The 19895-nt window shown below is 41.4% G+C and overlaps 1 long non-coding RNA gene across 5 annotated transcripts in view; it reads right to left on the bottom strand.

Moving 5' to 3' along the window:
• LOC115271669 overlaps positions 1–19895 on the bottom strand; it is a 154024-nt gene that overhangs the window by 19757 nt on the left and 114372 nt on the right. For 4 of the 5 annotated variants that reach the window (XR_003900049.1, XR_003900046.1, XR_003900047.1 and 1 more), the window contains one exon: positions 19675–19830. The exons of the other annotated variant lie outside the window; for it this stretch is intronic. This is a non-coding gene — a long non-coding RNA (uncharacterized LOC115271669). Of the gene's footprint in view, positions 1–19674; positions 19831–19895 lie in introns of those variants that run through there. 5 annotated transcript variants of the gene reach the window in all.

The raw sequence follows: 19895 nt of genomic DNA, 5'->3' as shown, positions 1-19895 counted from the left end.
CTTTAGACTAAGGAACCAAAGCAATTCAAGGACAAAACAAAAGCCTTTTAACAAACAATGCTGGAAGAAGTAGATATCCATACAGAGAGGTGACCTTGAACCTATACCTCACAAAAATTAACTAGAGATGGTTAATATATCTGAACATGAAAGGGGTGAAAATCAGCCCTTGGAGGGTAAAATTTTCTTAGATATTACACTAGTTTGTGGTCCTCCAAAGAACCAAGGTGTAAGAATGGATCCACAGTATATCTGTGGTTGTAACACATTTCTTGCCTGGGAGGTTGGCCTGATTAGAGAGTATCTAAAAAGACTCCCAGGGAAGCACTGTGGGTTGAATTGTGCCTTCCAATACTCATGCAGAAGTCTTAACCCCTGGTACCTGTGGAAGTGATCTCATGGAAATAGGGTCTTTAGAGATGTAACTAAGAAGCCAAGGTGAGGTCACACTGGAGTAGGGTCTGACTAGTGTCCTCAATAAGAGAAGAGATATAGAGTCAGGGGAGAAGGTTGTGTGAAGACAGAGCAGAGATTGGAGTGAAGCCAAGGAATGCCAGAGATTCCTGGCAAACCGTCAGAAGCTAGCCGGAGGCAAGGAAGGATCCTCCTGACAGTGCTATCAGAGAGAAACAGGCTCTGCCAAACCCTTGATTTTAAACTTCTAGCCTCCAGAGCTGTGAGACAAAAAATTTCTATTGTGTTAACCCCCCAAGATTGTTACTGTGTTACAGCAGCCTTGGGAAATTCATATGGTGGGTGAAAACGTGAAAAAGGGGGCACCTGGGTGGCTCAGTTGGTTAAGCGTCTGGCTTTGGCTCAGGTCATGATCTTGTGGTTCATGGGTTCGAGCACCGCACTGGGCTCTGTGCTGACAGCTAGCTCAGAGCCTGGAGCCTGTTTCGGATTCTGTACCTCCCTCTCTCTCTGACCTTCCCCTGCTCACACTGTCTCTGTCTCTCAAAAATAAATTAAAAAAATTAAAAAATTTTTTAAAAAGTTAAAAAGGCAGGAAACATTGTTCCAGAAGAGAACACAGGAGAATATTTTTTTAACTTTTGGTTAGGCAAAGATTTCTTAGATAGACCCAGAGAACCCATAAAAGAGAAAAATAGGACTTCATCAAATTACACACTTCTGATCACCAAAAGGCTAGATCTATTAAGGTCCTTGTTTAGAAAATGAATAGAGAATTCACAGACTAGGAGAAAGTGTTTGTCATATATGGCTGACAAAGAACTTATAAACAGAATATATGGAGAACTACCATTCAATAAAAGAGTGGAAACTCAATTTACTAGTGAGCAAAAAGATTTGAATAGATAGTTCACAAAGGAAAATATTTGAATAGTCGACAAGCACATGAGAAAAATGCTCAATATCACTAGTCATCAGGGAAATGCAAATTAAAACCATAGGACACGGGAGATAGGTTTAAGTTAATGAGAAAATGGCAGACCACTTCTCAAAGTAGCTCTGCACTCCCACTTGCTCCACATCTTAGCAATTCGACTTCTAGGTGTTGACCGAAGATAAATGAAAATGTATATCTAGAATAAGACCTGTACACAGATGTTCAGCCAAAAGCTGAAAGCAACTCAAAAATGTCCATTCTCAAGTGAATAGTACATCAGTAGACTGTAGGGCATTTATATAATGGGTACTACTCAGCAGTAAAAAAAGGAAGAAACCACCGCCTGTCTAAAGAACATAGATGGAAACTGAAAACGTCTGGCTGAGTGAAAGAAGCACACACTCTACTCTTCTCTTCGTATGGATGCTCTGGGACAGAAATCAGACCAGGGATCGCTGTCTGGAGTGAGAGTCGCAGGGTTTACTTCGAAGGGGCGCAAGGGAACTTCCTAGTGCTGGAGCTGTCCCACATCCTGATGGGAGTGGGGGCTGCATGCGTGTCTGCACAGGTTAAAACTCAGGAAGCTAATAAAGTAGTTAATGTCTGTGCATTTTTCTGCCCCACTTGACGGAGGTCAGGGAAATGGCTGTTTTCCCCGATGCGGCTAAGTCAGCTTGGAGAAGCCCCGACAGGTGCGCGGGTACCTAAGTTGAGAGGTCTAAGAGTGGAAGCCTCTTCGCATTTTGACAGCTGTGTGGATGCAAGGGCCAGTGTCACGCGGACACGTGGGCAGCTGAGCGTCAGAATGTAAACGTATGTTCTCCTACGCTCAGGACCGTCTCCCCAGAAGCCGGTTCTGTAGGTAAATCAAAGGAAGTGCGTGATGTATAAAAAAATGTCAATTCATATACTGGAGAGCCTCACTAAAAGAAGTAGTGGAAAGGTCTAAGACTCCCATACAGGGACACCTAGGTGGCTCAGTTGGTTAAGCATCTGACTCTTGATTACTGCTAAGGTTGTGGTGAGCTCAGTGTTTGTGAGTTCGAGCCCTGCATCAGGCTCTGTACTGTCGGCAGGAGCTTGCTTCAGATCCTCTGTACCTCACTCTGCCCCTCCTGAGCTTGCATGTGCTCGCTCTCGCTCGCTCGCTCGCTCGCTTGCTCTCTCTCTCTCTCTCTCTCTCAAAAATAAATAAATAGGGGTGCCTGGGTGGCTCAGTCGGTTGAGCATCCAACTTCAGCTCATGTCATGGTCTCACTTTGGTGAGTTTGTGGCCTGCGTTGTGCTCTGTGCCGACAGCTCAGAGCCTGGAGCCTGCTTCAGATTCTGTCCCTTTCTCTCTGCTCCACCCCTGCTCACACTCTGTCTCTCTCTGTCTCAAAAATAAACATGAAAATAAATTTTTAAATAAAAAAGTAAAACGAATAAATGAATCAATCTCCCGTACATTTACAAGAATGGTGACTGCACCAAGACAAACACTTTCCGCAAGGGACCCCAAAGTTTCTTAAAGAGCCTACATTTGGCATGATCGTTATACTTGCCCCCCCCCCATATCTTGTTCACAAGGGGTATCTTGAGGGAAGTGGCAATCTACTCTCTGCTACTTCTGTTTCCCCTTATCTTTGATGGAAAGGGCATTTTAGTTTCTAATTCCTTTTGTAAAGCTGACGTTAATTGATGGTGAAAACTACAGTGGTCGTCTCCGGCACAAAGACCTCACTGGGGGAAATCCACAGCCAGTAACCGAGGCGCACACATTGTTACGGCTCAGGGTTAACCTTGCAGGGAACCTTGGGGCTTACAATCAAATCCCACTTACTCTTTTCACCCTCCTTCAGAAGCATTTCAAAAGCAATTTATTTCATTGGCAGGTGGTATGATTAGTGGATTATTTAACATTTCTTTGTCAGCTTGTAAAGACCCTAGGCAATTTCTTTATTGCAGCTAGTGGTTAGAATTGCATTACATCCAGAACCCAGCACTTGATACAGTAGTATCCATTATATTATACTATATATATCCATGTATTTCTTACTCAAATTCCATTCCAAACTGCTTTTTAAGATTAAGCCCATGACAACAACACGTATCTGTAAATTATTGTTCCAATGAGGTGACATATATTCAGCTGAGCAGACTCTCTCTCCTCCAGAGTCCTGAATCATGTGGTGCCTCTCCTGGCCTGGGGTTAGAGCTGGTACGGATTCACAAGTGCAAGGCCAGGTTGCCCAGGCCTGTTTCTCGTTAGGCAGTCAGCAATCCCCCCCACTACCCCCCGTCACTCAAAGTGGCTATTGTCTAACTTGTGACTCTGACTTCTCTCCTGGGAGGGTAAGACAGGAATTTCAGTGGGGGTGCTCGTGGGGGAGGGGACACAGTCCTCTGGTGGTGGATTCTGTGGCCCATCCTGTGGCTACCCTTTGACTGATCTCTATTGCAGGGTCTTTAGTTTCTTCTATTTAAAAAATTTTTTTAACATTTATTCCTTTTTTAAGAGACAGTATGAGCAGAGGAAGGACAGAGAGAGAGAGAGAGAGAGAGAGAGAGAGACAGAGACAGAGACAGAATCTGAAGCAGGCTCCAGGCTCTGAGCTGTCACCACAGAGCCCAACATGGGGCTCGAACTCACACACGGTGAGATCATGACCTGAGCTAAAAGTAGGATGCACAACTTACTGAGCCACCCAGGCACCCTTCTAGTTTCTTCTATCGACTGCAACTCCTTCTCTTTCCCTGTTTCTTAATAGAATGCCACTCGGTACAGGCACAGTGCAGGCACTCAATTTGTGTTTGATGAAAAAGCTGAATGCCTGCCTGTTTTGATAGTTTCCTTTCTCCCAAGGGATGCACAGAGTGCTCTCCTGGGAGGCACGGAGTTCAACACAATGCTCTATTGTTTTTGCTGGACCTTTGCCAGTCACCCAAACACTTATATGCCAGTTGCAAATTTGTTCTCTACTCATGGGCCAGAATATCCTGGCTGCTCTAAGTACAATAATTATAAATGTAAATATAATCTTTGCAAACACCCCCTCAGGCACGTGCTATGGGAATCTTGTAAACTCTTTTCTCTAGGAAGCCAACGTTTATTGACTGGGCAGTGTGCCCCACATACATCATCTAGGCGTGTGACACTCCTCGTGTAATTCAACCCAAACCACTGGACTATCCCCATTTTGTAGGTTAGGAAACCAGAGTGAGAAGCTGAAGGAGCTGGTCCACGTTTTTAGGACAGATGCTCTTTTCCACTGCTCCTTATGATGCAGGTTTCTCTGACAAGGGTTATTTGAGGATGGCAGGAAGCTTATTAACTATTAAGCCCACAGAGCTGATGGGATTGAGTGATCCCACTCCATTCTCTGGGCTCCACAGGGGAGGTGTGTCACAGCGGTCAGGTCTGGGCGTCCTGACATCTTGTGAGGACAGTATGACCCCCCACCCCCACCCCTATGCCTCCTCACAAGCCTCAAAGTCACACTCTGTTTGTCACTGTCCTTTAGAATCATTCATAAGTATTTCTCTCTTTAGATGTTTGCAACCCGTGTTTCCAAATTAAGAAGCAGCCTACACATTTTCCTACGGACTCACTGAGAGTCTGCTGTGTGGTGCCCTTCTCTGTCTGCTTCTAACTATCCCCAGATTTCTCTAATGTCTTGAGTTTTGCTCTTTGGCTTAGGGAAGAGATGCATTACTGTCCCAATAATGTCACCTGGTGAGATACATATTTTTTAGTAGTTGCCTGTACCAACTCGGAGGAAGCCACGGGATTTACTTTGATAAGCAAAAATTCTTTGAGAACAGACACGTTGTCATATTTATCTGTGTCTCTGGTGCCTGACACAGCTCCTGACACATAAATAATCAACAACTGTTGGCTTCATAAGGAAATTAGATGTCATTGTTTGGTACGTTGGAAAGCAGTATCAAACTCTCGTACCCAAATGAGAGGAACTTCTGTTTCGGGGCCACATTTGCTTCCTGGCTCCCGGTTCCATTACTGAAGAGGGAGCTGAGGTAGCATAATTGGCTTGAAAAAGGCCATTTTCCTCTGCTGCTATTCCACTTTCTTATATATTTCAAAGTGGTGACCAGTTGTTTTTCTGAGTCCTTCGATATTTTCACTGCATACGAGATTATATTTGGGGAGTTATAGAAATTTAAAACAATGAAAATTCATGTGAAATCTGGAAACCTAAACCTGGACAGCACTACATGCCCAGAGTAGGCAGCGATACGAGAAAGGTCAATAAACGGCTCTGCTTAAAAGGGCAGGACCGTTACAACACACTTGGTGAACAGACCTGCTTCCTGTCTCGCTCACGATGGAACGGCTTCCGGGGCCGGGGCCAGGCCCTCGCCAATTTGTTTCCCCAGCTCTTCCCCGGCAATTCGAACATAGCAGGTGCTTGACCAGTGCTGGCTGAATGGATTTATGAGCGGATTAGTTAAGAAATCAAAAAGAAGTTTCTTTTGATTGAAAAAAATAATCAGGATCAAGAAACCTGGAGACACAGGAGAGCTATTTCTTGGGTGTATATTCTTTAAAGGGCGAAGAGAAGAGCTTGTCTGTTTGGGTCACGGCTCTGTCCGGGGGAGGCGAGGTAGCAGTGCCCTTCCGAGGTGAGGGCTCTGTGCTTAGCCCAGCTGGGTTGTCTGTTTACCTACCTGCACCCTCTCCCCACGTGCTTAGGGAATATGGGAAGCGTTAAAGGATGATGGATACCATTTGACTGCTTACAATTTGAAACACTCAATTTCACTTACTAAGACCAGTGGCCAGAAGGTCTGAACTCATGGCAAAACTCAAGCATAGAACACCAACTAAAACCAAACAGAATAAGTAAGAGCTGTGGTATCCATGACTATTTACAAGGTTGTCACACCCTAGCTTTGGCAGGAGCCTGGCTACTGCTTGGAACTGCACAGTAATAAAAAATAATGTATAATGTTTATACATTTTGTATACAATGTGTATATTATACATAAGTAAGAAAGACTCCCAGAGGGGTGGTGACACAGGGGAGGCTTAGTGTGAAGGAAAAACCACATGGACTTAGATCCTCAAATTATGAAACAAAGTAGGAATGGTTTCTGCAAATACTTTGAAAGCCTAGTTTGGGGCATGTTAAGAGAAATGTGGTCCAGAGTTAGGGTTCTTGCTTTCTCCATCTGAGTAATGGGGTCGTCTTCCTTCTCCATCCTCATCCCCAATCATTTATCATGTATTTATCTATTGCTGTCCATTTGTCGACCATCTCTCTACGTATCTATGTATGGGTGTGTCTGTCATCTATCTACCTCCCCATCTATTTACTCAATGAAGTGGGAGGAAATCATTTACAAAATTATGAGTATAATAACATTATAATAACCTGATCTTCTTACTCTTGTTTCAAATATTTGTATTTGCTTAGCTTCTTTCTATTGCTTAAAATACTTTTTTTAAGTGCTCCTCTGAACAAGCCCCCCTCAAGTTTATTTGCCCAAATATATTAACTTTTTTTAATGTTGTATCAGGTCTTCATTAGACTGTATGTTTATGAGGACAATGACTTCTTTGTGTTCCCTGCTGTTTCTGTAGACCTGGCATAATGCCTTTATTGTTAGGTACTTATAAAGATTTATTCAGTGTAAGATTAAAGTGTATGAAATGAATAAATGAATTTAGTAAACGTATTTGAATACAGCAAAACATCAACTCCACTAATATCTCTTAGTGTAGGTCTTAGAATTGGACAGACATGAGTATATATGGACCCTGCCTTTTATTACTGTGGGAATGTGGATGAAAATGACATCTTCTCCATGCTGATTTCTGCAACTGTGATGTATTTTAAAAAATGCATTTTGATCACCAAAGCTGGCTCCCGGACCTCTGCTAATTATCTTTCTTTATTGCCTGCTAATTCTATACCCTTTTACCAGTATGAATATACAAAGTTGGCCCGGTCCCAGAAACATGTCACTATGGGTGGAAATTTTATGTTCAAGAAGTACTTTGATTAGGAAGCTTCCCCTCAGTAAGCATTCCATTTAGTTTTTTGGGAACTGTCTGATCTTACAAAAAGGGTTTAACGTTTTAAGAAAGCGATGTGGATCTTAATCTGAGCAAGATATGATCCCAGTACACTTAATCACCAAGACTAATGCATTAGGTCTGTTGAATTTAAATCAAAGTAGCATGCACGTATCCTGGGGCCCCCTGTGGGGCTTGGTTCTGAGTGGGGGAGTCGTCCCTCCCCGGGGCGAGCAGTGGTGAGGGGGCACTCAGCCTGGACCTCACATTTGCCAAGATCCTCCCACTTTACAGTTTTAGATATTGTCTGGCATACACGCAGTCATCATAATCATGTGTTAAAAGTGCTGATTTGTTAAATATCACATTTAAAGGAGTAATTCCACAAGGTTACTCTAGTTTTGGCATTCATATTAAAAATATTATTAGATCCTCCAGAGACAGAAAAACTTGCTGTCTCTCAACATTTGAAAGCCCTTTCTGAGGCCACCTTTGGGTTTATGCGATCAGCTTTATCACAAAATACACTTTCATGCAAGCCACAGAGCGGCTTGGATTTCTTTTATCTCTGAGAAGTAAGGCAGAGATCTCTTTGCCACGTTGCTTTTGCTCCTCCCCAACACTAGGTGATCCCAGTAGTCGGATTAGTGATAAATACTCTTGACCCAAAATTATGTGCTCTGACCCATGGCTTGCTATCCCTCGGCCCTCTGTGCCAGACATAGGACTTTGCTGGCGCTTTCTACCGACTGCAGAAGCCTAGCTCTTGAGAAATCTCATGTGAAATGTTTGCTTCTGTATCAGGGTAATTTGGGCTGAACTGACATATTTTCGGAAGATATTTTTCAATATGTAGATTTGTCTACATTTTTATGTGCTGCTTTTGCTTTATATATTTTACTGTCAAATTAATATATATATTAATGAATTTTGTGTGTGTGTACATATATATAAATTTAGAATCTTTATCTCTTCCCATTGAAGAAAACGTTTTGCTGTTGTGAAATGACCCTCTATCTGCAGCAATGCTTTTTGCCTGCAAGGTCATTCATTACCTTTCTTTACAGCTTTTCTAGATCTATGAGGTTTTCTTGGGTTGAATTAAAATATTTTGAGATATTCAAAAAGTAGAGACAAGAGGGTTCGTAGAAAGCCACATGACCCTTATTTCATCCTAGTACATTTACTACTGAGGCTGTGTGAACTGAACAACTGTGTCTTTTCTGCTCAGTGCCCGTAGCTCTGTTGTAAGAGCTTCTTTGTTCTCACGTGACCTCGCTCCTGCGAGTGAGCATCTGATCCAACTGAGCCTGTATCACATTTTGCAGATTTTGACTAGAACTAAGAGGGTCAGTCCTTATTTTGCGCTAGAAGCTATAAAAAGTACATCGGAGATTTGGGTACCCATGTTTCCCATTCTGTGGAAGAGAGCTGTCCTTAGTGAGAGAGAAGAAAATTTACCGGAGAGATGAGGGGGACAGGGGTGGGGAGGGGGGATGCCGTTTGCATTGTTCGTTTCCATAGTCTGGGAAACCAGTTGGGTATCTGCTAACTCAAAGGTCTTCTTTTGTCTCAGTCTTTCCTGGATCCTGAAACAACAGCCCCAACCTTTTGCTCAAATTAGTTGAAATTGTATTTCTATCATTTACAACCCAAAGAATTTTTATGAATATATTCAGCAATGAATTTTCCACTCTGGCTCTGGGAAGATATTAGGCCATGGTTTTTAGAAAATGAATTTCAGCCAGAGACTCAGTGGCGCCCGCTACAGGTCAGCTCTGGAATTTTAAGAACCAAGATGGTAGGCAGGGCCATTCAGGAATTAGCAAAGTCAGTGTAACCTGTTTTAAGCAACACTGTCTGGAAAAGTGTTTTATCTTACAGGGTGCACACACAAAGCCTTACCTTGGGCTTATGACCAAAGCCGTGGTGTGCGGAACCTGACGTGAAACATCACCCTACAGCACGCTGCAAACCACTTGAAGCAAACACAGCAGTCAAGAGTATGAAAACCAAAAAGAATGTGCATGATCAGGGGGTGAGGAAATGAGTTTGCATGAGCTTCACTCTGAGGCTTTATATAACTACAGCAATATTTAAGGAGTACTTATCAAATCCTACTTCTTCCTTTATGGATCATATGAAATTACCTTCTGGAGTTGAAATCGGCTTTGCTCGTTGAAGGGCTCTATTTGTTACCCCTGTTTCTCTCTCAAAATCATAGATAGCCGCTTGGTTCTGACAGTTGGACAATGTTCACTCCCTGTGCCAGCAGAAAAATATCACAATCATAATCAGAAATATCCCAAACAGCCTCTAGGTCCAATATTTGTTTGTGTCTGTTTAACTGTGAGAGTGTTATGCTTTTGGGGGTGCCTGAATCGCTCAGTTGGTTAAGCATCCCACTTTGGCTCAGGTCACAGTTTGTGAGTTCAAGCCCTGTGTCGGGCTCTGTGCTGACAGCTCAGAGCCCGAGCCTGCTTCAGATTCTGTGTCTCTCAATCTCTCTGCCTCCGCCCTCAAAAATAAATAAACATTTAAAAAAATTTAGAGTATTATGTTTTTCCTCTTGTCAAAAGTAAGAGAGAGCTGTTTCAAGGAGGAGTGAAATCATAGAAAATGAGGCTAAGACACAGTCAGTCATGAATTACTTTTCTCATTTCAGTCTGTCAAAGTAACAGAAATTAGGAATTCAGATTATATAATGTCACTGAACTTTCAGAGAAATATTTACTCAGTAATGTCTTATGAAACTTTATCTGCAAACAACTCACTTTGCGTATGACTATAAATCACATGATTCAAACTGACACTGAAAACGACTCAAGTGACAAAAAAATAAGTGAAAATAATGATGAAATAGTCCCTTATTTTGCTCCCATAATTAGAAAATATTTTGCAGAAGTACATTTTCTAAATAAACAAATATTATTTTTTGAATTAATGAAATTTGAGTTTAAAAGATTTTTATAGAAACATTTCTAAGACAGATTATACATTGCCTTACTTCTGCAGACTAGAAAACACAATAAAACTTATTTATTCACTAAATATTTATTAAGCACCTACTATGTGCCAGGCACTGTGAGAGGTCCCAAAACTATGAAGAACAAGACATACATGATCCTGAACCCCATGAAGGTACACCTAACCATTTTCTAAGGACTCATGATTTATTAAGAATATGCGGTATGGACATGATGCTTCTAAGTGCTTCTGACTAACTTAGGACTCAGCACCTTATGAGCCTTATTGTGGTCAAATCCAACAACTTTTTTTTTTCTTTGTCTTCATGACTGTTAATTTGGGAGTCTTATTTAATAAGACTTTCTACATGATTAGGTCACAAAAGAGTTCTATATTTTCTTCTGTTGCTTATCATATGATTCTTCCAAGCACAATGGGAGTTGAGCTCTGTATCTTGTACAACAAAAGAACACAGTTTTATTTTTAGTCATATCATCACATCTTCTTTTTTCCCTGTAGAAGTCCTTGTTGTGTATTCTCTGTTAGGTGAAATTTAAATTATTGTATAGATTTTGGTGCATTTTACTATTACTGGCATAGAGGAATTTTACTGAATTTTATGAGTTGATCTATCTGGCACTGAAGTTAACCTCTCATGTTGCTTCTCTTTGATTACCTGTTGATTCTACTGGCTTTTCTGGTTAGATGATAATATTATCTGCATATGATGAGAGTCTTAGGGTTTTTTTTTTTTTACATCTTTATATCTTAGCTTTTTTGTTGTTTCCAATCTTAATGGAAAATTTTAAAATTTCTCTGCTAAGAATGATATTTGCTTTAGGTTCTTGGTATTTCATCTTTATTATGTTAAGATTTCCTTTTTTATTCTCATTTTTTGAGAAGTGTTTTAAAATTATAGTTACTCAATTGTATAAAATTATTTTTTCTGCATCAGTCAAGATGATCATATGATTATCTCATTTAGTTTAGTCATCTGGTGAATTACACTGAACCAACCTTGTGTGTCTGGAATAAATCCCACTTAAACATAATGTAGTATTTTAAAGATGCTTTTGGGTTTGCTTAGCAAATGTTTTTATTTAGGATCTTTTACCAATGTTCCTGCATAGTCCCATATTTTTCCTTCTGTGACCTGTTCTTACCTACTTTGGGAATCAAGGTTGAATTGGTCTCATAATAGTGTTTGAATAGTGTTGAATAATGTTTCTTATTTTTCTACACTTTATAATGACAAATAAGAATATGTTGTTTGAATATGTGATAAAAGTAATTTATAAAATTATCTTGAGGCTTGGACCTTTTGCTGTTGGAGAATTTTACTACCATTTCACTTTCTAAATTGTTATTCGTTTATTCAGGTTTTATTTTTCAACCAATTTTGACATTTTATATTTTTCTTTTTATCCATGTAGTCAGTCGAATCAGTTACTGTGTAACTGTTATTCCCTGAGTTCCTCAGTTGCTTTTTGCTTTCCCATAATGTAATAACTTATCTGTGCACTTATACAGCAGAGAATATCATATGTAAATTTATGAATTAGAGAACAGTATATGACATACATACACAACACTATATGAGATACTACATATATTATATACACAATATACGATACCTATTACATAAAGGTAAAAATACATCGTACCATGTATGATACTATATACTTCAATATACTTGTTCAATTACATACATAAGTACAATATATAATAGGAATATATATGTAATAATATACCACATCAAGTATAACTGAAAGTTAAAAGCTATTATATATATTATTTATGGTTATTCCTCTTCATGCTATATTTAGTGATCTCTGCACTGAGTGCCCCTTCTCCCTCTTGGGCTCCTCCTGCACATTCTCACCCTCTCTGCCAATGCTTTCTTTCTGTTATACGTTTCCTCATATAACTGGTTTCAGGCCGTTAAATCTTCTCTACTTTTCTTTTGTTCTTTCACTCATTTCTCCCTCTTATCTTTACTGTTTCCTTATTTGGTCCTCTGAGGGAGGAGTGCGCTTGTTACTACTTTTTCCAGATTCTTGGGTTGAATGCTTAGCATTTGTTTCCAATCTTTCCTGTTTGCTGGCAAATGTGTCCCAAACTAGAAATTTCCTGCTAAGTATTTGTTTAATTGTGTTCTAACAATTTTGGCTTACATTATTTCCTTGTATCTCTGTTATAAGTATTTTGTAATTTTCCTTATGGTATTATTTTTAACCAAAGGGTCATTTAATAGTATGTAACTTAGTTTCCAGCATAGTAGATTAAAAGAAAGTATTGTTGCTGGAATCTAATTTTATTGCATGATGAACATAGAATATAGTCTGTGTGATGCTGATTATTTGTAATTTAACACAAAGAGTTTTATAAATATTCCATATTTGCTCAAAAGCAATGCACATTCTCTGTTAGGTATAAAGTTCTCCACACCTATTGGTTTGAGTTTATCCATCATGTTATCCCAATATATAATCTTTTGCCTGCTTGATTTTTGGTTTTACTCAATTTAAAAGTTTCTGAAAGAGCTGTGTTAACGTTTCCAATTACTGATTTTCACTCTGCAGGACAATGCTTTATTTATAGAATATATTCTTAGGCACATGTATGCTCATTATCCTTACTCTTTTGATTATGCCTTTTACTAATATATAACATCTCACATAACTCAACCAGGGAAATACCAGGGTAGTAAGAAAATTCTAGATGGCACGAACATGCAGGGATTTAGTAACCAACCCTGTGGAAATGAGGAAAGTGGCTCAACAAACAAGTCTCCCATTGTTGGGCTGGAAATCTGGGAGGATAAGCATAGAAATTACTATGATAAGATACACAAAGGGCAAGAGGGGTAGAAAAGATGAAACGAGTAAACATTTATTCATTCATTTATTTCCTCATTAAGTGAATATTTATTGAGTGCGTATTATATGTTAGGTAGTAGATGAGGCATATTTCCTCAGAAAGTTTTCAGGTTAAGTTTCAGATAAACCCTATCAAAGTTTTGCTCACAAAGCACCAAAGTATAAAGGCAAATCATAATGTAGATATTCATTTGCAAGAAATTGAATGTAATGGGCTTTCTATAGTGCATGGTGGAAGTTCAGCTCCATAAAATCACCAGGCACCTATAGAGAATTCCCAGCCTAGAAACAGGCTTAAGATAAAGAGATTAGCATGATTTACACCTTGATCCCAAACTAAAAAATATTCAGTTTGTTCTTGTAAATGTAATGATTCTATCTGTTAGCACCGAACTGGGCCTACAGTATATCCTCTTTGAAGGTTTCAATCTTCAAGGAGTGCGTGAATTATCTGGGTGCTCAGTCAGAATGCAGATTCCTGGACTCCACCCCTAGAGACTCAGGAGGTCTGGGGGGAGCCCGAGTGTCCATATTTAACAAGCTCTTCAGCTCATTACTGCAGTTTTGAGAAATGCTGCTGTGTACTTTACTAGTTCAAATTACAGGATGTTTGTAGGTAAAGAAACAAGAATCCAAAAACTTACTGCCTCCAAGGCTGGGGGTGGACAATTGGCAGACCTGTAGATTTATTTGGATGTGGTCTTGTTTCTCAGGGACTGCAAATTTGCTTCTTAAACACATTTAGAATATTTTAAAATGTATTAATATAATCTAAGGGAAATAATCTCCGTAGAAGGTATGAAAAACCTAATTTCCTTAGATTTCCAGTGACACAGACTCCAAACTAGCCTTGTTTCTACACCTGCTGCATATATATATACATATGCATATATATATATATAAAATTTTATTTATTTTTAAGGCTTTATTTTTTTACTGCTTGGGATTCCTCTTTTAATAATGTCAGGCTCAATGACCACACAGATTTTTTACTAGTCCCTTCCATTATGGAAGACGGACATATTGTTAGTTTCCTGCTTTAGGAAAGAGAGTAGTGAGCAAATTCTCTAGTTTTCTGTTAGCTGAGAAGATAAAAATTTACTCATTTTGACCCTGCTAAAATCTTATTTTTCTCCTCTAGAAACTACCAAAAATAAGTGGCAAGTAACAGTGTCCTGTGATTTCGGAAAGCATCTTGGGAGCATTCTGGGGGAAAAAAATTCTATGATCACCCTTTATCCATAAGGAGATTTTTTCCTCTCCCTCCTACCTTCTAACTTTGGAAAACTCTCTAATTTGCTTCCTGCTGACAGCTGGAGCAGGTTTGGGACGCTATTCAACTTTAATAATAAGAGACTCTATGTAGATTATAATCTACTTAAATTCAGAACTGTTTTAGGATGAAGACACAGAAGTAAATTTGAAAATAGGGCTAAAATTAAATCAAATTTAACATCCATGGTATTAAAGGGATAAAGACAATCATTATGTATTAGCAGATATGGATGTTTGGACTAGGATAACAAGACTGTCCCCAAACTGAACACTCAGTAGATAGTGTATTGAGTAAGCGTATATGACAGGCCATTCTGTTTAGGCCATCCAGTTAGAGAATTATAAAAATTTATGGGCAAGTAACGTACAAGTGATTTTTCATAAAATATTCTGCGCTGACAACTAGATTAAATGGAAAAACATGTAAAAGATTGGAAAAGGGCCATTGTGAAAGGAAAAGTACACACTGCACCCAAAATGAGCGTCATCAAACACAGGGCTGTTGGAGGACCTGGATTTAATCCAACAACAAATGAAGAGACCCTGCAGCAGAGTGAAGCTGAAGACACACACCAGGCTGGCAGACAGAGGAGGACACAGGGGTGCCCATGATTTGAAAACCTAGGAGCACATCGTATCTTCCATAATGAAAAGCGACTGCCATGTTTTAGTGACTGTATCTGGTGATTAGCGCCTACACCGTCTCTCTTATCTGCTGATCTCATGACGCCTTATCAAAATATTAATGATCTTAACTCAGTATGAATTGTTAATACTAAGACCAGGTGGGCAGTCAATGATACCTCAAGTCTTCTAAATATCAATTACTTGGTTGATTAATTGTTCTGGAATTTTGACAGGGACTGGGATTGGCTTTACCAGCTTCTCGTGTTTAAATCCCATTCTTTCCTTCTCTTTGAAAACCAGACTAATGCTTGCTGGTCTTAAGTCCTGGTCATTAGAAAATACATATTGAAACCACACTGAGATCATCATGAACAGGTACTGGAAGGGCTACAAGGAGAAGGACTGATGGAGTGAAGTGTCGTTGAGGATGTGGGGTGACTGGTGGTCATACGCTGCCCGGCGTGGGGTGGCAGGATGTAAAGTGATTAAAATAGTTTCAACAAATGCCAAATGATTTGGCATTTTCTTACAAAGTTAAACATACACTAACCATATATCCAGCCATTCTACTCCTAGGTATTTACCTGAGACCGTTGAAAACATGTGCACACAAAACCTGTGTGCATGTCCTTAGCGGTCTTATTTGTAACAGCCAGACACTGCAGGCAATCCCAATGTCCATCCCTAAGTAAAGGGGTAAGCGAATGGTGATAGATCTATGCCGTGGAATACTACTTAGCAAGAAAAAGAACTACTTATATCCACAGCAACACAGATAAATCTCAAAATTGCTCTCATTCAGCAATTCTTTCATTAAGAACCAGAAAAAGAAAGAGTATATATTATTCCACATATTTAAAACTCTAGAAAATACAAAAAATCTACTGTGGCAGAAAATAGGTCAATGGTTTCTAGTGCCAGGGGTGGACAGGAAGGGAAATATGGAATTAAAAAGGGCGCATGAAACCTTTGGGGTGACAGATAAATTCTTGATCATGACAGGGGCTTCACAGGTGTATACATACGTCACCAGTAACCAGAGCGCATCCTTTCAATATGTGCAATTTATTGCATGTCAATTATGTCTCTAAAAAGCTGAATACAACATAAAATAAAGTGATTGCCTTTCACCGCTAGTGTTGGGAACACAGAGAATCCAACTCGGTAAGATACGTGTAGGGAGTTCCGACGGCACGTGCACAGAGAACCGCGAGGGTTTCATGAGCTCTGTCAGACTGGTCTCGCCCATAGTTTTAGCTAACAAAGGGACACTTTGTGTCTGGCAAGCAAGGTAAACTTTATGATCACCATAGAGTCTTTGGTATGGTGACAGCCACACCAACAAATGACTAAGTAAATAAGTGTCCCCTTAAATGTGGAAAAATAGCAGTGACTCAAGAGAAAGAGGACTTACTTCTGGTTGGAATGTCCTCTGACACATTATTGACAAGTCGCTCGTGTTGTTGGACTGGGTGAACCTCTGTTTGCTGCTGACCTCTGATGATTATGTATACTAGCTGGGCATAGAAATGGAATTTTGTGAAAACCTCCATCTGGCGAAGCTTCTTAGCTCTAATTTCTGGCATAGACTGCCTGCTGGTTGAACCCAAAGTATATTCCCTGTTATGGGCCCTTAAACCAGTGGTCCTTATTTTAAAGGCAGATTCTGAGGCCACAGCCAAGATCCTGAGAAAGTCTGAGGCCAGGCCCAGGAATGCTCATTTCATAACTAGCTGGTATGAGACAGAGGGTCTGAACACCATGCTTGATTCTCTAAGCCTGAGAGCAAAAAGGACATCTCATCCGTACATCTGTCCAAATTACACACTATGAAATCTACAAAACATGATATCCTTAACATGATACCAGCTTTTTAAATCACAGGGTCTTTCTACATCTTATCCCTTATGAGGAACACATTTTAAACCATTTGTACTGCTTCACCTACTAGAAGAGTCTGTCAAAAATAGAAACTTTTCACAGCATTTACTGCTATCATCAGCCTTGGAGGTTTATAGATTACTGAAATAATTGTGATATCAGAGGACGGCCCCCTGCTCTGCACCTGCTGTAAATTATTCTTCAGGCATAATAACCTTGATAAGCTTGTGTACGAACAATTCAATTTCAAATGTGGGTTGGTTGAGGCACTGAGTACCCTAAGTACAGATTCCAGAACATGTTCGAAATAACCACTACAAGATGTTCTGGAACTGAGCTATAATGTGAGCCTAACAGATACTGGCAGGCATTGTTTTATTTGAGAAAACAAATAAGGAAGTGGAATTTATTGTACTATTTAGTAGGGGAAACAAAGCAAAAACCCGTAAGAGAAAACAAAGAAGCTCTTTTGCTTTCTACAAAGAAACTGACATAAATGCTTTAAAAAGGGGGCTACTCATCAACTTGGGCAACTTCCCCACCCTGGCCCTCGGCATCTCGTGGCCTTCCTCCCTTCCTGGGCCCTCCCCCAGTCCTCCCCCAGCCACTCGACTGCAACGTCCTTATTACACTGACCTGCACGGCATCTGTCAGCTCCTTCTCTCCGTGGCCTCTCACCAGGGTCAGGCCTTCCTCGCCTCCCACCTGACCATTTGCTCTCGCCAAGGCCAAGGCAGCGTGGGTCTGCACGTGGGGTCTTCAGACCAGCAGCACCTGGGAACTCTCGTTAGGAATGTAGACTCTCAAGCCCCTCTCCCCACCTTCTCCAGACTTCCTCCAGAGACCGTGGGGGTGGAGCCCAGCGCTGGCTGATTTAACAAGTCCTTCAGGTGACTGCTCGCTCAAGACGGAGAGGGTTGCTCTGAGCGTCGTCCGCTTGCCGGGTCCTCTTCCAGCCACAAGTATTTTACCCTCCACTGTCATAGAAAATTTCCGAAGCATAGATATGACCATATCACCCCCTAGGGTGAGGGCTTGAGCCTCCCTCACTGCTAATACCGGTAACATGGGACATCTCCCGGGCGCTTCCTGTGTGCTAGGCAGAGCGGCTCCCGGCTGGGCATAACAAATATTTCAGACATGCATGAAATGTGGACATGTGACGACCTACTGTTTGCGGTGTCAGCCTGTCCCCATCAGCGGTGCCCAGCCCTGGACGCACATTAGAATCACCTGGGCGGCGTAATAAACATACACCACCCAGGAACAATTAAGTGGGTCTTGAGGCATATTTTCAGAAGCTCCCCGAAGCGATGTGGGTGAAACTGGGGTTGAGAGCCACCAATCTCTGTGACTGGTAGCTTCTCAGCCTGATTGTCCCACAGCTAAGGCGGCTTTGTCCCCACCCACGGCGGCGGCCACTGCCTTGCCTCTGGCTCTGTCGTCCATCTCGTTCTTAGACAAAGGACGGTAAGAAGCCTGGGGGCCAGTGGCTGAGCTGACGCGGCATCCTGTCATCCACCTCCCACCCAATGTGTCCAGTTTAGGAAGTGCGCGGGCCTCTCTGCAGTCCACTTTCTGCACAGCCGCCTGAGTGAGCTTGTTTACATCCAAGTCAGACCACTGTGGTCTTCCGCTCAGACCGCTCCAGTGGGCTTCCCATCCCACTGATGGGAAAAGCAAAAGTTCACTCCACGACTCATGTAGCTTCTCCTTCTCCTCCACCACTCATGCCATTCACCCATTGCCTCTCTCACCTTAGCAACTAGTCCAGCCACCCGATCTTCTCATCACTTCTTAGGCACACTCCTGCCTCAGGATCTTTGCACGTGCCGCTTCCTCTGCCTGCAACACCCTCCCACATGCAACCGCTTTCCTTCCTCCTTTACCTCTTTCAGGTCACACCTGTGATCACAGGAAGGCCTGCCCGGACCACTCTACTTAAAATTGCTAACGTCTTGTTGGGGGGCCCTAACTTCCGTCTTTGCTTTATTTATTTGTGGGGTTTATTATCTACATCTCACTGCAAACTTCCCAAGGAAGGGAGCTTTGTCTGCTGCATCCCAGGACTTAGACAAGTGTATGCACATAGCGAGTGTCAAATATTGCTAGAATGAGTGACTGGCAGGGCCACGCCTATCTCCTCGTCCGCGATAGAACTGGGCCTCTGTCTTGATGCCTAAGTGACCTCTCCTCTGGCCTGGCCTGAGGGGTGCTAGAACTGCTGGGCATGCCACCCAGGTGCCCATCCCTCCTGCCACATCTAATTCCAGCCTCTTTACCCCTCTGTTAGCCCAAATGGCACAGCCCAATCCTGCTGCCTATTTCAACAGGTGCCTATCGGTTTGTGGTCGAAACACTAAGTACACGTAGTCTGCCCCATTCTGGTGGAGGACACCTGTGGGGAGCCTGGTCCCGTTTATCTCTGGAGCTCTGAGCTCCGTTTCTGACAGAGGGTCCGTCATGTGTCACAAACACTGAACCAAGGTCACTTGTATCTATTTATCTGTCTTTCTGCTGTCTGTCCTCCCTGGACTGTAAGCTCCAATGGAGGAGAGATTTCTACCTTTTGTTGTTGTTGTTTATTGCATTTCTCCGGTGCCTAGCACAGTGACTGGCCCTTCGTAGGCACGCATTATATAAATATTTGTTGAATAAATAAATGAATGCCAGAGTTACTGGTTAAACACTTTTCTGCTGCAGCTGACAGGGATGACAATTAAATACGGGAAGCAACACAAGGTTCTGATTCCAGTTCAGAGAAGTCACAGAGAGGCTGCCAGGGCTCCTGGTTCACACCCTTCACCAGTCAAACCCTTTGTTGCTTGGTCCTGAAAGGGGAGTACGCAAGAAATAAATCAAATGTGAGGAATGCTAGTAAAGGTATGAGATAGCA

Source organism: Suricata suricatta, chromosome 11, assembly GCF_006229205.1.
Source record: "Suricata suricatta isolate VVHF042 chromosome 11, meerkat_22Aug2017_6uvM2_HiC, whole genome shotgun sequence".
In the NCBI taxonomy this organism is placed as follows: domain Eukaryota; kingdom Metazoa; phylum Chordata; class Mammalia; order Carnivora; family Herpestidae; genus Suricata; species Suricata suricatta.
This window is presented reverse-complemented; position numbering and strand designations above follow the sequence as displayed.